Below are 11,239 nucleotides of genomic sequence, written 5' to 3'. Positions count from 1 at the left end.
ATCCCGCTCTTATTTCACCAGGAAAATAGGAAAGGCCCTTCAGTCTTTGCACAACCGAGTCTGTCCCCTCAGCAGTCTGTACCGAGTTCTCTGCGCTCTTTCTCCTTACTCTGAGATCCCATCTAAGGGCGAACCTCATGCCCGGGACCCCATCTTCTGTCTTCTTAGTTAAGAATTTTGCTCCTGTGATGAACGATCTTCCATTTTTTCCCCCTTTCTATTGGAGCAGTTCTACACAAATATACAATAATGTTGTTGAGTCGCTCTTATCCAACTCTTTGTGACCCCATGGACTGCAACACACCAGGTCCTCTGTCACCACCATCTCCCAGAGTTTGCTCAAACTCATGTCCTTTGAGTCCATGACACCATCCAACCATCTCATCCTCCGTCGCCCCCTTCTCCTCCTCCCCTCAATCTTTCCCAGCATCAGAGTCTTTTCCAATAACATCATCACTTAAAAAAGAAAACCTTGCTGTTACCTCACATCATTTTCCAGCTACTGCTCTCCAGCTGTGTCAACTTAAAATAGTCACAACCTAAAGTTGAGAGTTATGTTTTATTTGGTGGGAATTTTTAGGACTTCAAGTCCTGGAGACTTGAAGCATCTCAAGTGACTGAGAGAACTGCTCTGAGGAGGTGGGAGGGGAGTCAGGTTATACAGAAGTTTGCCGCGAGTGGACGTCTAGCGTGTTTTTGTGAATTAAAGAAAGCCAGATATCTCAAGCGGAGAAGGCAATGGCCACCCACTCCAAGACTCTTGCCTGGAAAATCCCATGGACGGAGGAGCCTCGTGGGCTGCAGTCCATGGGGTCGCTAGGAGTTGGACACGACTGAGTGACTTCACTTTATTTTTTCACTTTCATGCATTGGAGAAGGAAATGGCAACCCACTCCAGTGTTCTTGCCTGGAGAATCCCAAGGATGGGGTAGCCTGGTGGGCTTCCGTCTATGGGGTCGCACAGAGTTGGACACGACTGAAGAGACTTAGCAGCAGCAGCAGCGGCAGATATCTCAAGGTGAGGAACTGGTGCTTTTCTGGGAACAGGGAGATGCAGGCGTCTGGACTCCTTGAAGTTGCTGCTTCGTGCGCACCTCGGCCCTCTGGGCAGGCTCCTGAGTCCTCACCGCTCACCCACGGGGTAGCTGCGGCCTCACGGTTCAGAACACAAGTACCGTTCTCCTCCGGGCACCCTGAGGGCTCAGAAACTCATATGTGGAGGGCCAGATTGCTGCCGGCTGTGACATCCTTGTTTATTATGGTGGCAGAAAATACTCCATTTCTCATCTGTATCCCTTGTTTTTATAAAAGTCCCAGAAAGAGCTATTGGTCTTTGCCGGCTCCACATTGTACACCCATCACAACTCTTCACCTCGGTCTCCCCCAGAGGCCTCTTCTCACGGACGCTTGGTCCTCAGGACTCAGTCGCCTTCCCCTGGCGCGCGTCTGATCCCTTCACCAAGATGCTCTTCTGCACCTCTTCCCTTTACAGAAGCCAGTGTGGCTCTTCCCAGGTTGTCGTTCAAAATCTCCAAGTCCCATTGTTGTTGCCGTTTAGTCGTTCAGCTGTGTCCAACTCTTCTGGGACCCCATGGACTGTAGCCCACCAAGCTCGTCTGTCAATGGGATTTCCTAGGCAAGAATACTGGAGTGGGTTACCATTTCCTCCTCCAGGGGATCTTCCTGACCTGGGAATCAAACTTGTGACTCTTGCATTGGCAGGCAATTTTTTATGACTGCACCTCTTGCATAGCCCGATTACTGTATATATATGTGCATATATATATTCAATATCCCATTATATATCACATCTTCTTAATCCACTCATCTGTTGATGCACACCTGAGTTGCTTCCATGTCTTGGCTATTGTGAGTAGCGATGCTGTCAACACTGGGATGCATGTATCTCTTCCAATTAGTGAAGAAAATGTAGGCAGAACACCCTATGACGTAAATCATAGCAATATTTTCTTGGATCTGTCTCTTAAAGCAAACGAAATTAAACAAAAATAAACAAATGGAAAGTATTTACACTTAAAAATTTTTGCGCAGTAAAGGAAACCACTGACAAATCAAAAAGACAACCCACTGAATAGGAGAAAATATTTGCTAATTATATGACTGATAAGAGTCATGTATCAGTTTAATAAGATGCTGAAGCTCCAATACTTTGGCCACCTGGTGTGAAGAACTGACTCATTTGAAAAGACCCTGATGCTGGGAAAGATTACAGGCGGGAGGAGAAGGGGACGACAGAGGATGAGATGCTTGGATGGCATCACCGACTAGATGGACATGAGTTTGAGTAAGCTCCGGGAGATGGTGATGGACAGGGAAGCCTGGCATGCTGCAGTCCATGGGATCACAAAGAGTCAGACACGACTGACTGAACTGAACTGAAGAGTTTAATAGCCAAAGTATATAAATAGCTCAGGCAACTCAACATTGAAACAAACAAAAAACAACCCAGTTTAAAAAAAGGCAAAAGGCCTGAATAGACATTTTTCCAAAGAAGATACACAGTGGGCACGCGAAAAGATGCTGCACATCATTAATTGTCAGAGAAATGCAAATTAAAGCCACAATGAGACACCAGCTCACACCAGAATGGTCATCATCAAAGAGGCCACGAACAACAAAAACGGAGAGGTTGTGGGCAAAGGGAGCCCTCCTCCTCTCTCGGTGGGAATGTGAACTGGTGATCCACCGTGGAGAACAGTGTAGAAGTTCCTTAAAAAACAAAATAGAACTACCGTACGATGCCACAATTCCCTCCTGGGTATTTATCTGACCGTATAGGTTCTTTCAAATCTGTCTTGCTGAAACTTTTTGTAAGGAATCTCCAGGTTGAACTTCTAATAGACTATTAAAAAAAACCACAAAAAACCTCCTGGAATATGGCAAGTTTGTTGTGGATGGCTTTTTGCATAATCTTTTTCACTGGAAGGCATTTCAGGCCACTGGGTAGGCTGGAGTCCTTGAAAACTAATCAGAGTAGACTTTAGAGCTTAGGCCATAGTACTGATTCCTCTAACTTAATGATATTTTTACAGAAAGAAAAATCTGCTCTTTTTCAGTTTGAAGAGGCAATTTGGATTAGCAGAGCCTATCAGGGGAGCCTCCCAGTTGCAGCCTAGTGATTGGTGGTCCACTTGGTGATTACCTGGTCCACCCAGTGATCATGTGGTCCATTTAGCTCCGTAAGGGCACTCTCTGTTCAAAATGTTTTTCTTCTGAAACTCTTAGATCACCAGGCTGCCCGTCATCAGAATTCAGCTGTGCGCTCCCCACTCAGATCCAGTGACTTCGCTGCTGGCTCAGAGTCCAGAAAACAACACTGTCCTGCACACACAGGCAGCCTGGTGGGCAGAGTGAAGCATGATCACAGACGGCTGGTCCTCCATTTTAACACGGCCGAATGTGGCCTTTCCCATCGCAGGTGATGTCACTTAACCAGCAACTGCACACCCACTGCACCCCTCGAGCGCTCGAGGCCCACAGGAACTTGTTCTGTGGCCAGCAGGCCCCCTTGTGTGCTTCCCAATGACCAGCTCTCTTCTCTTCCAGTGTGGCAGGGGGACTTCTAAATGCAAAGAGATCCAGGTCTTTACTTTTGTTTCCTGTGATAACATATTTATGCAAGGAGTTATGGAAAATGAACTCTCTTATTTCTAAGACATTGAACAATCTTTCAATATGTAGGTTCTCATTTCTGAGTCCCCCAAGCTGAATAACAAGTGTTCATCGGTAACGTTTCCTGGCTACTAGCCTGAAGGTCGTTCCCTGCCTTACACTGAAATAAAAGATTTAAAAGAAAGAGAAAAAAGAAAGCAAGCAAGGAAGGAAGAAAAAAGCTTGGAGTGTGTGCATATGGGTGTGAGTATATGTCTGCATGTGTGAGTGTGTGGTTGGTGTGTGTGTGTATGTGAATGTGTATGTTGCGTGTTCTTTGTGAGCATGTGTATATGTGCATGGCTGTGTGAGTATGTGTGTACATGAGCATGTTTGTGTGCTTTTTGTGCACATATGTGCATGTGCGCATGCATGTGTGTGTGTGTTTACGTGTGTGTGCGTGTGTGTGAGTGTGTGCGTGCGTGTGTGTGCATGTGTGCGTGTGTATGTGCGTGTGTGCGCGTGTGTGTGTGCGTGTGTGTGTGAGTGTGCGTGTGCGTGTGTGGCATACCTAGTTCTTTCTGTGCTAATGCTGCCTCCTGGTGACGTCCACCACTTCTGAAAGTACACGAGTTCTGAAAGAAAAGATCGACGTTTCCCGAGTCAGGCACAGGGCAAGACGCCCCACGTATCTCACCCGTGTGAAGTCCATCTTCCCAAGCACCGTCAGGAAGGTAAAGAAACGGAAGCTCACGGAGTTCTGCCACCGGCTTACGCAAGCGGCGGAACTAGACAGCCACGCTTCCGCACTGGGTCTTTTCTCCCTTGCTCACACTGCTGGTTTAGCGGTGCATTTCCCAGTGGCTTCCTGGAAATAACTGAATCCCAAAGCTGAAGTTTTCCAGCCTAGGGAGGAGTGTGGAAACGGCGGTGGGGAGATTTTGGAATAGATGAGGTGCCCTAGGGGTGGTTGCTGGTCGAGTGAGTGCGGGCTAGAGCACCCTGTCCACGCGTCTTCCTCGGCTTCCAACGGGGCTTTGCATGTGTGTGGGTCAGTTGTCGTGTCCGACTCTTTGCAACCCATGGACTGTAGCCCGCCAGGCTCCTCTGTCTGTGGGATTTTCAGGCAAGAATACTGGAGTGAGTTGCCATTTCCTCTTCCAGGGGATCTTTCCAACCCAATGGGGTTAGCTCCTGGATAAAAACATTGTACATTGAATATATCGTAAGTTGAAAATACATTTAAACACCCAACCTACTGCTGATCATAGCTTAGCCTAGCCAACTTTAAACGTGCTCAGAACCATTACATTAGCCTACAGTTCAGTCGGTAATGCATCTGTCTGCAATGCGGGAGTCGTGGGTTCAATTCCTGGGTCGGGAATTTCCCCTGGAGAGGGAAATGGCAACCCACTCCAGTATTCTTACCTGGGAAATCCCATGGACAGAGGAGCCTGGCTGGCGGGCTACAGTCCATGGGGTCGCAAGAGTCGGACATGACTTAGCGCTATCTTTCTTTCTTACAGTTGGCCAAAATCATCTATTGTAAAGCTTATCTTATAATAAAATGCCAAATATCTCATGCAATTTATTGAGTGGACTTCCTAGGTTGCTCAGTGGTAAAGAATCCACCTGCCGATGCAGGAGACATGGGTTTGTTCTGTGGGTCAGGAAGATCCCCCGGAGAAGGACCACTCCAGTGTCCGTGCTTAAGGAAACTGCATGGACAGAGGAGCCTGGCGGGCTATAGTGCATGGGGCTGCAAAGACTGGGACAGGACTGTCAACTAAACAACAACCAAATGTATTGAGTACCATACTGAAAGTGGAAAGCAGAATGGTTGGAAACTTACGGGTAATTTATCCTCCTGATCGCATGGTTTTCTGGGAGCCATGGCTACCCCACGGCCAGCATCATGAGAGAGCATCTTGCTTCGTATCACTAGCTGGGAAAATATCCAAAGTCAACATTCAAGGTTTGGTTTCTACTACATCTGTATGACTTGCACACCATTTTGCAAGTTAGGGCCATTGTAAGTGGGGGACTGTTTGTATTATTGAAAGACAGGGGCGGGGAGAGAATAGCCGATTTATCTCTGCTCATAGCCGCTGGCACCCACGGGTGGCCCAGGAAGGCATGGAGACCAGGCCACGGAGGAGGGGATGGAACAGTGACTTCACCTTACTCCTGGCAAAAGAAAGGCATCCAGAATCGTTGAGTTACAGGTTGTAACTCTGTTTTCTGGTGGTGATGAAAAGAAAATACTCCCCACTATTCTTGGTTTCTACTCTCTTTACATCTATTTGTGGTGTAATTTATAGTTCTGTGATCTATAAATAGAAAGTTCTGAACCATTTCCTATCCAATTTAAGGACTTCACTGGCCACAGGATTATTCTGATATATATCACTAATGTCTTTCATGCTGGTGTGCTCAGTCACTCAGTCAGGTCCAGTTCTTTCTGACCCCATGGACTGTAGCTCGCCAGGCTCCTCTGTCCAAGGGACTTCCCAGGCAAGAATACTGGAGTGGGTTGCCATCTCCTCCTCCAGGGGGGTCTTTCTGTGTCCCCTGGGTCTCTTGCATTGGCAGGTAGATTCTTTACCATTGCGCCATGTCTTGACAATAATAATGCTCTTTCTTGATATTATCTAAATTGCTTTCCATTTAGATGTCTGAGTCATTCGTGTATTTCAATCTAATGATAGAGAGGATCTTAATAATGCAAAATGGTGAATCACTGACTAAAATTTGGTTATTTAGGATAACAACTTATGCAATAATACTGTGTATAGAGCCATTTGCTGGGATTTAAACAATAAATTAAATTATTGAAGGTACAGGTATCATGTGAAACTCCTCCTCAAAATGGGCAAAGGACTAGAGAGGTATTTTGTAGAAGAATTTTTAAAAAGGACTAATAGAGATGCTTAAATATTTCAGCTGTTCTAAAGTGGAAAATGCAAATTAAACAGAGATGCTATTTTTATACACACAATTATCACAGATTAGAAAAATTGTTAATGTGAGACAATCACTCTCAGGAACTGTTGAGTGGAATTGCAAATTTGCCAAACACTTCCAGGAAGCAATTAGGCAGTACTGATCAAGAACTTTAATTTCTTTCATGCCCATAGGAATGTCTTTTATGGAGATAGCTGAAACTTCAACCAAGATGAATATATTAAGAGACATTTATTACAGTATTACTCGTAAGAGCCAAAATTGCTAATAATTTATATATCCAATCACTGGAAAATAAGTAAATTATGTTATATCCAAATGAAGCAAAACTACTACTACTACTACTACTAAGTTGCTTCAGTCATGTCCGACTCTGTGCGACCCCATGGACTGCAGCCTACCAGGCTTCTCCGTCCATGGGATACTCCAGGCAAGAACACTGGGGTGGGTTGCCATTTCCTTCTCCAATGCATGCAAGTGGAAAGTGAAAGTGAAGTCGCTCAGTCGTGTCCAAAGCAAAAATAAGTAGATATTAAAATGACTATATATGTGTAAGATTTGAGAACATATTTACTACTGTTAACAGTGGCTATTCATTAATGGTAGAATTACATGTAATTTTTATATTCTTTGTTAAACCTTTTCAATTTCCATATAGTATCAACAAAACTTTTATAACCTGAAAAAACACTCAATTTAAAAATCTCATCTTATGGAGGACTTTCCTTGAGGTCCAGTGGTTAAGACTTTGCCTTCCAAAGCACAAAGTGTGGGTTCAATCCCTGGTTGGGGAGCTTAAAGACTAAGAGCCTAAGAGCCCATATGCCTCATGACCTAAAAACCAAAACATAAACAAAAGCAACATTGATTGAACAAATTCAATAGAGACTTTAAAAGTGGCCCAATTAAAAAAAATCTTTAAAAACAAAACCTCCAAAATCTCAGCTTGGGAAGAAACATTTTGTTTCTCTTTATAGTTCAGTTCAGTTCAGTCGCTCAGTCATGTCTGACTCTTTGCGACCCCATGAACCACAGCACACCAGGCCTCCCTGTCCATCACCAACTCCCGCAGTTCACCCAATCCCATGTCCATTGAGTCGGTGATGCTATCCAACCAACTCGTCCTCTGTCGTCCCCTTCTACTCCTGCCCTCAATCTTTCCCAGCATTAGGGTCATTTCAAATGAGTCAGCTCTTTGCATCAGGTGGCCAAAGTACTGGAGTTTCAGCTTCAACATCAGTCCTTCCAATGAACACCCAGGACTGATCTCCTTTAGGATGGACTGGTTGAATCTCCTTGCAGTCCAAGGGACTCTCAAGAGTGTTCTCCAACACCACAGTTCAAAAGTATCAATTCTTTGGCACTCAGGTTTCTTCACAGTCCAACTCTCACATTCATACATGACCACTGGAAAAATCATAGCCTTGACTAGATGGACCTTTGTTGACAAAGTAATGTCTCTGCTTTTTAAAATGCTGTCTAAGTTGGTCGTAACTTTCCTTCCAAGGAGTAAGCATCTTTTAATTTCATGGCTGCAGTCACCATCTGCAGTGATTTTGGACCCCCCAAAAATAAAGTCAGCCACTGTTTCCACTGACTCTTGATTATTCTTGATAGTAAGTGGAAATAATCCACAACAGTGATCCGAAGTCACTGACATTTGCTTTGTGTCTCATGTTTGCTTTGCAGTGTGTTCGTTAGTCACAGTCCCTCAAATTGTTGGATAACTTCACATGGAAGCTTTTGAAACCTTGATTTCAGAACATTAGGGAGAAGAAGATGGTGAATTCTGTAGTTTTATGTCTAAGTCAATGTTTTTCAAAATGAAGGCTATTTTTGGAGAGATTTGAGGGTATTTAGGAAGTAAAATTGACAAGACTTGAATCATCTTTAATTTCATTATGTAGAGAATCATTGATTCACACGCTTACATCTCTCTGTATGCTAAGTATGTAAGTTAGTAGAATGGCTTGTAAACTATTTTGTAATTCATTTTCTGTGAGTTTATTAGTAATTCATTTATTGTTATAGACTGAAACGCTACTTGCAGTGGAGGGTTTGAAAAAAGCATCTTGGAAAGAGTATGATTTCCCTCCAGAAGCTTGAAAGAAACTAGTTACAAATGAATGAATCTTCTATTTTCTTTATGGAAAATTGAAAAGATGCTTCAAGCTGTGTTTATGTTAGATTTGGCATCACACTGTGTGTATTGCAAAGATACTGCAGAAGGAATCCTGTTGTGAAATTACATGAAAAACAGTGGTAAACTGAATTTCTTTTAAATGAGTGTTTTTACAATTTAAATTTTGTTTCTGCTCGGTATTTTAAAATATATATATATGTGTGTGTGTGTATATATATATATATATATATATATACACATATATATAGTTCAGAGCTTTTCTAGAAAAGTAATAGAAGACCAAAGAAAACCACAACATAGCAACGCAAACATGGAGATCGCTCTGATGTGGAAGAGACTTCTTGGAGCAGCAGAAATAAATTTTCCACTTGATCTTGCTGTTCTGCACAGAATTGGTAAACACAGTCTTTTCATTTTATTTCAGCGTCTTCAGAATTTGGGGTACGTTCTTTCAGATCTTGGATAGTTCTGAATCCAAAAAAAAAAAAAAATGTAATGTTCATTTTCTTGTCTAATTCAACGCTATTCGCCTCTGAGTTGTGAGATCACTTCTTTAGACTCATTCAATGTCATCTGTCCTAATAATGGGCACACCCCTCTGTGAATATCCTCCTGCGACCCCATTTTCTTTGCTCTTTATCTGTTTTTTCTCTACAGCCCCTAAAGTGTTGACAGGCTCCTATCCGAGCGGTATACCCGAGGGCAGCAGTGTCCCCACAGCGGTCTGGTCATCCTGGGAGTGTTGGCCTGGGATCGGTCTAGGGGCCGCCAGGCTGGAAAGCCAGCCTGGAGGCTGCGCAGAGAACCGGACGTCGTCATGACAACGCCACCCAGCGTAGGGAGGCGGGGAAACTCGAGTGCGGAAGTCCCCGACCCCGGCCTGCCCGGCAGGGCTGCCGAGGCCCGGGCGTCGCCATGGCAGCGTCGGGAAGGGGTGTGGCCTGCGACGGGGCGCCCCCGCCCCGCGGACCCCGCCCGGGCCTGCACCGCGGGCGGCGACCTCGACGCCCGCAAGGGTTTGAAACCGTTTTGTGGCGGCGGCGGCGGCGGCCGGTCGGAAAGCTTGCACGTAGGGGCGCCAGTTCTGGTTTTCTCGAATCCCTTCCCGGGCCCCCACGCGCGGGTTCTCGGTGGAATTTTGTGCGGGAAGGGGTCGCCCCGGGCCGGCCGCCGTCCAGGCCCCTGGCGCGCGCCGCTGCGGCGTCGGGGCGCGGCGGCCGCGGCTCCGCGTGCGGAGAGGGGTCCGGGCGGCGCGGGCCGGGGCTTCTGACAAAGTTGGGGGCAGGCGGGGCGGGTCAGCACGCGGGGCCCCGGCTCCCGACGGGACGGCGCCTGTGAGCAGACGTCGGCGCGCGGCCGCGGGGTCTGGGCCGGGTCGCCCCCCTCTCCCGGGGTCCCCGCGCGCCCCCCGCTTTGACCTCCCTCCCTTCTGCCCAGGTCCTCTCCGGGCGGGAGCACTCCCTCCGCATCCGGGCGGGGGTCCTGGGCGCTCTGGGGGCGGGCCCTCGGAGGCCCGCGCGCCCCGGCCCGCAGGGCGGACCCAGGCCCGACTCCAGGGTCCCCGGGACGATTGCGGACCCTGCGCGCGGCCTGCCGGCTGATCGTCGTAGAGAAGCCGGACGCGGGGACTCCAGCCGCCCCGTGGGGGTCAGGGTGCGGCGGGGGGCGGTCCCTAGCTCCCTGGCCGCCGGCCCCGGCGTCCCTGGTCTCCGAGGCGATGCCCACAGGTCGTGGGAACCGCGGTCAGTGCCTGGTAACTATCCAAACACCCGGAGGTGCGAGCTGGTGAAACAGGCACCTGTAAACGGGTTTCGGGTTTTGTTTAATGACCCGCCATCCACTTCAAGAACGATTTGATTGAGCAGAATTGATTTTAGCCGACTTGGAGGAGTGTGTTTATTTCGCATGCCCTGGGGCGTGACCTGTGTGAGCGGTGTCTCTCTTTGGGGGTGTGGCCGCGTTTCCCCAGGACCTAGAATGTGTGCGGCTTCCTCGTGCTTTTCTAGGACCGCTGAGCACCCTCAGAACCACATCTTAGCCCATTTCCTAGCTGTCAGCAGAGACACAGGTATAAAAAAAGACCATGAGCTAAATATATTAGAGCTATAAGCAAGAATCATCCAGTTTATTTCTTTTTATGTGATGGGTAAACACATTCTAAGTATTTTAAATCTAACTCCAAGACATAGCTTTACTTATTTTTTAAATTCTAATAATTTAAATCTGCAATTCTAATAAGCCATACATAATAAAACTTTTTGATTAGCTGGGATTAAGTAGATGTAACCTACCTGTAAGAGGTAATTCCTTAAAGGTTTGAAGCAAGAATTCTTTGATGATTTGAACCAATAACTTAATTTTGTTTTCATTTTGTTGGAGAATAAGGGATAAGAAAAAGCTGAGTTTTAGCATTGACCAAGTATCACTGATTCTTCATTGTGCTTTTTAAAAAGGTATTTATTTGGCTGCAGTGGGTCTTGGTTGCTGCATGGGGGATCTTTAGTTGAGGCATGTGGGATC

At 46.5% G+C, this 11,239-nt stretch overlaps 1 protein-coding gene across 9 annotated transcripts in view; it reads left to right on the top strand.

Moving 5' to 3' along the window:
- The first annotated feature begins 9,690 nt into the window (after window positions 1–9,690).
- The window catches only part of CEP112 (centrosomal protein 112), a 339,838-nt gene continuing 338,289 nt past the window's right edge, over window positions 9,691–11,239 (top strand). For 4 of the 9 annotated variants that reach the window (XR_003506951.1, XM_027519224.1, XM_027519226.1 and 1 more), the window contains exon 1: window positions 9,693–9,788. The gene's annotated coding sequence lies outside the window, so the exon portion shown is untranslated. Of the gene's footprint in view, window positions 9,789–11,239 lie in introns of all 9 variants that reach the window. The other 5 variants (XM_027519223.1, XM_027519227.1, XM_027519228.1 and 2 more) reach the window with 3 other exon arrangements.

This window comes from Bos indicus x Bos taurus, chromosome 19 (genome assembly GCF_003369695.1).
Source record: "Bos indicus x Bos taurus breed Angus x Brahman F1 hybrid chromosome 19, Bos_hybrid_MaternalHap_v2.0, whole genome shotgun sequence".
NCBI classification, from domain to species: Eukaryota; Metazoa; Chordata; class Mammalia; order Artiodactyla; family Bovidae; genus Bos; species Bos indicus x Bos taurus.
Note: the sequence above shows the minus strand (reverse complement) of the source record. Positions and strands in the feature narration are given on the sequence as shown.